The sequence below is a fragment of the Acomys minous genome (assembly GCF_964271855.1).
Source record: "Acomys minous genome assembly, chromosome: 10".
NCBI lineage: Eukaryota > Metazoa > Chordata > Mammalia > Rodentia > Muridae > Acomys > Acomys minous.
The window spans coordinates 11,913,971-11,919,710 of NC_140491.1; the positions used below are offsets into that span (position 1 = coordinate 11,913,971).

The 5,740-nt window shown below is 30.4% G+C and overlaps 1 long non-coding RNA gene across 1 annotated transcript; it reads left to right on the forward strand.

The window, feature by feature from the left end:
* The first annotated feature begins 2,182 nt into the window (after positions 1-2,182).
* Positions 2,183-5,400, forward strand: LOC311607903. Its single transcript, XR_014782788.1, has 3 exons — positions 2,183-2,231; positions 3,601-3,700; positions 5,293-5,400. It is a non-coding gene; the product is annotated as an uncharacterized lncRNA (long non-coding RNA).
* The last annotated feature ends 340 nt before the right edge of the window (positions 5,401-5,740 follow it).

The following is a 5,740-nucleotide window of genomic DNA, read 5'->3' on the forward strand; positions in this document are numbered from 1 at the left end:
TGCTCTAACTAGAAATCACCTAATTAGAAATTGTCTTCTGGTCACTATTTTTGCTGCTGGATGACTGTATCCACTGTTGCTGGTTTGCTGATAGAAGCCTGGAACTCACACATATAGTGTTAGAAAGGCATATGCTACCTGATTTAATGCAATCTTAACACTGAAACTTATCCATGAAAACTTTTCTTTTAAGAGCAATGACACATTTCTGAGGAACTTTAATGTTTTTCTTATAATTTATTAAATTAATTACACTTTTAAACATAGTGTTCAACTTTATCTATGTCATTATCTTCATAAATAAATTTATTCCTTGTCTATTGTTACCAATCAATTTACTGTTTCTACAGAGCATCATATGGAGTCCAGAGGCATTAAAGATAAAAAGTCAATTGTCTCAACTTCATGATATATTGCTCTAGAATGTGAAATATAATATGCTCGATAAGTAGCAATTATTTTTTGTTCTTCCTTATTTACTCAAATTGTTATAAATTATTATATCCTATTATGTGTTGTACAAAATAAAGAGAATGCATTTAGAGAAAACATTATCAAAGATATATGGACATGGACCTGGAAAGAAATCCAAGTGATAGAAATATGGAGACAATGTTAAAAAAGAAAAAGGAACATAAGATCAAGACATCACGAGATAACATGGGTGTGAGTGCTTGGGAGTCCATACTTACAGGTTAGATGCATGCTAGAACTCAAGAAAGGTAAAAGCTCAGCTGTATGAAGTGGAGATTATTGATAGAGCAGGAGGATGGGATTTCTAAATACTTTACTAAGACTTTGTTTGAAATACTGAAACAAGCAACTATACAGCTGTAATGCATTCTGAAGGATTTCAAAGAACTACTGGTCACAGTTATGACCACCATTGTGGTCTTTCTTCAGAGATATGATAAAAATGAATCCATAGTCACTCATGAGAGATAGAACAGTACTGTCACTAAGAAGAATATTGCCTCTACAATTTCTAAAAATAAATTTAAACTTTCTATTTAATGAGTTTATCCTATGATATTGCAATATATATTTTTTATTTTGCTACTGATGAAAAATAAGAATGAGAAAAATAACTAAAAAGGATGTATAGATGAAAAATTTTAAGTAGGAGAATGAGAATGTTGACACAAATGTGCTCATAAAATTAATTTGCATACACTTTGCTATTGTGCATATGTGTTTAAGAGAAAGAAAGGATGGGAGGAGAGAGAAAATGCCTTAGAAAAGCTCGGTCACCTAAGTACCCAAACAAAAGACCCATGGAGAAATTATCAGAGCTCTATTGTAATTGGTTTTAAAAGCTAATCAAAAACATGTTTTCCGAAACAGACAGAAGTGTATGTTCTCAGAATATGACAGAAGGACATGATTCTCTGCGAATATATTGTATAATTTACCATTAAATAAATTATGTTGAATTGAAAATAAACAAAGGTACACTCATTAACAAAAGTAGAATGAAAGGATTTTATTTAAAATAAAAATCCTAGTTAGACTTAAAAATCAGTTTTACATCCATTAATGCATTAAAAGTTTCAGAAACATGGTTCTAAAAATCAATAATTTAGCATTTGGGGAATAAATATTCACATTTCCTCAAAGTAGTATTTGATGATATACTTATTATTTCTGGAGGAAAATAAAAATTTTCTCTCAGAACAGAGTGATCTTAGATTGCAGGAGGGAAATGACTTCCTGTGTTTCTTGCTTAACATAATGAAGAACAAATAACATTCAGTATATCAACTCTGAGATATTTCTAGGAGAAAGAGTAGGACTGTACAGCAACACAGTGGTAAAGAACAGCAAGTCTGGAGGAAATCCATACGCAACTCTTCTTGATACCTCACTCATGTTGGTAGAAAAAAGACAAGAAAAAATACTGTGAGTGTCTGAGGAAGACTGAAGATTAATGTTTATCATACTCAGACTATGAATCTGCTTATTCCCCAAAGTAGAGAAAAAAATGGCCATAGTAGATAGAATATTTTTAAATACATTGGAAATACAGAAAACAAACCACATGTCCAACAATATTAATAACAGTTGAACTAAAATTCACTTGTGATAATGCTATTAAAATAATACATAATTGTCGTTTTAGGAGCAGATGCTGAAGTTTTCAAATATTTCAGTAAAAATTAAGGTCATAGAAGAGAGCAAGAAAAAGAATAAATAAATGAGAGTGCCAGAGGAAATCGGCTTAGAATGGAAAGGTGAATTGATCTGGCAAAGAATACTACTTCCCTGTTTCTGGTGGATGTGCATGGTAAATACAGTATGTAAATTGGACAAACATTTGGATCCCTATTCCTTTCATCTTATGATATATTTGCAACTATGAAAAGCATTTGAAACTATTATTAAAACATGAAAATCAGATGCATACACCTGCTTTAAATGCACATTGGTTTCTTCTCCATCAGATATATTTATTTATAACAGTAATTTCTGTGACTTGGAATTCATTGTCTAATACCAATCAATGTAATGCCATATTCATTTATGAGCCTATTTAGATAAATAATATAGTGTCCCATTACTTAGGTGTTTTATTGTACTCTATAAAATAAACATATAGGATTTATGTCTCAAATAAATGCTCAATTCATGTTTATTTATTATCACTGTCATATATTTATAATAAAATAATGTATTTCATTGAACATTTTTATGGCATTCACTTTTATAATTTGAAAAATCACTTCAATTAGCTATGAAATATTTACAGCTGCTGTGTAGCTGAAGGAAAACTGAGAGATATTTCTTATTCTTATAACTTTCCTACTGCAGAATTGATGGTATTAATTTTAGACATTTCTTTTGCATAAAAATTAAACACTTCATCTATTTCTTTGACTCTTTTCCTGGAGGTTGGCTAATAGTGATTACCTCAGTTACAGCAAATTGAGTAAAAGTGAAAATTAATCTACAATGAATCACAAACACATCTTTGATTCCTCTCTCAACCCATCTTTGCATTCTGACAGCATTTTGTCTTAAATGGTAAAGTTTAATTTCTCTTTACTTGAATCTTAAAAGCCAGGTAATATGTTTTGTCGGGTGATAAAACATGGCGGAATCTGGAAGAAACCAACTCAAAAATTAAGGTCTCCAATGCAGTCTATGTCCTTGGGAGCCATGTCAGTCCAGAAAGGCAACATGGTACAAATGGGACAGTGCTTCTGGGGGTAGCACTGTCTTGGTCACATATTACCATCTGAGAGGAGCTTCCACAGTTTTTCTCAGTGCAATTTTCTGTTACTTGGTCATATTTCTCAGATGACTTCTAGTTTTAATATTACAATGTCTGTGTTATATATAGTAACATAAATATTTTAGGGGCCTCTACATAGATCTCGTCTATATTAACCCTTTCTACTTGTGATACTGTTGCCAGATATTGATGAAATAATATAGGCTATAGATTATTTGTTATTATATTTGTATGTGTCTTTATATTGAGAAATACGTTTCTGAATGCAAGTCTCTTTGGAAAAAAATATATTAAGAATCTAAGAATATTTTTCCTCACTAAAGTTAGTAAAGAAACAAAGTTAGCTTATGCAATACTATTATTTGCAGGCTCACATGAGTGTTTCACTTCTTAACTCCCCTGTTCTTAATAAAGTGGAGTTAGAAAAAAATTGCTGACATGGATGCAAAACAGCAATTTTGTTATCAGGTAAAGTTTACTTCCGCCTTATTTATAATAAATTACAAAATTCTCCCAAAGCCATGAATCTTCATAAATTAATGCAAACCAGTTTATACATGAAAAATTGGTGTAAGAAAACAGGTATTTCAACAAAAATAAATGTAAGTAAATTTTAGTTAGAAAAACATTGATGGAAGATGTTTTGAAAATGACTTGTTTATATCTCAAATATAAAACAATGTTGTTTAGATGTTAATATTGTTAGCTTATTGAATTTTATGGGTCCAAATGTTAAATAATCAGAGTTTAATCCATTTAAACATAAACTTCTGAAGACAAAGAAGTCTGACCACTTATAAATTAAGGAGAAACATGTTTCTCAATGTTTTTACATCATCCTAGATTACAATTTTTAGATTATTTAAAATGACTTTTTGTTATTGATGCTTAGAATTAATGGAAGCTATTTAACCTAGCTTATTTGTGAATGATTTCTTTTTAAAAACTAATACATTTATTCAAAAATTTCTGCTTGACATTTTGTGTTTTGACTGGCATTTTCTTGTAGCCAGCTGTCATAAAAAGGACTGCAACACACGCCGTTAGAAGCATATGCCTTTTTTGGGTGCTGAACAGCATTTTCATACAAAAAATATCAAATGATCCATAACATATTATGCTGTCATTTGAAAGCAGCATCAGAAATGAAACATTTTTCATGCCTGTAATATATTTAGTCCCCCAAGGCTCAGCATAACATTTGCTCAATACTTCTGAAGATATAATGAGGTGAACATTTATTCTTTTAATTCTGAGTATTAAAGCTTTCCCAACAGTAATACTTTTCCATACATAAGGAAAGGTTGTAAAATTCCATCTAAAAGATTTAATATTTTTCATTTATTTCACTGTTGTCTACCTTACCTTGCATCCTCACGCACAACTTTTCAGTACTTACTCATCAAGAGTTACAAATCTGCAGAGAAATGACATTTTAAAGACTTATGTGTTCACCACTTTGAGTTTGAGCCTTTAAGCCCTCAGACAAAAGTATTAAAATCAAGACAACTAAATAAACTAGATGTATAGATTATTTATTTATTTTACTTGATATTATACACACACACACACACACACACACACACACACACACACACATATATATATATAATTCAAGGTTTGTGTTTAAAGAAAAAGATCAGTAAAACCTTAAAATGAATTGAAATATTCATTTTTAATTAATGCAATTTAATCTGAAATTACACCACTGCAATTGTAGTTCCAAACTTGGAACTGAACTTAAACATGGCCTTTTAAAAGCATCTTTTCTCAATTTTAATTATCCATGTCTTAAAAATTGAGTTGTTTTTGTCTTTATAAAATAAATGTTTGTATTTGTAGTTGACAGAAAAAAAAAGACAAATGAATACATTGTCAACATTTTTTTGTATGTGTAAAATTTAGGAACTAGGGAAATTATTGATCTCTTTAAAAATTCTGTATTTTTCATCTTCTTTAGTTAACACGGAAGCTGTGTTTCAGCAATTTATATCTTGCTTCTCTATTCGTTTCAGCTCCAACATTAGTGTCTAACACGAATTGCTGAATGTTGTTTGCAGGATTAGATGTGTGAAGAACAATAACAGAAGGAACACATCTGTGTTCTACTTGAATTCAAGCAGGAAGACAGGAAAAATGAAGAGGTCTGGGAGGAGAAAGGAGCCTGATGAAGGGTCTAATGTGTATTTCTTGATACATTAACATCCAGAATTTCAAACCAATAGAAAGAAAAACAATGAAAAGTGTTGTTGCCATCTTCTACAGGGATACATAATGCCATCTGAAGATATTTCAAATAATAGTGTTAAAACCACTGTTAAAAACGCCTTACTTGGGTCAAAATATAAGTGATATTTTATATTTTTAAGATTTTTAGATTATAATAGGGTTACATATCTCCTTCCCTTTCTTTCCTCTTTAATCTTCCACATATAATGCACTATTATATATTATACATATATTAGTAAATGTAACCCCGTTGGTCTCTACAGTCCTATTTGTATTTAT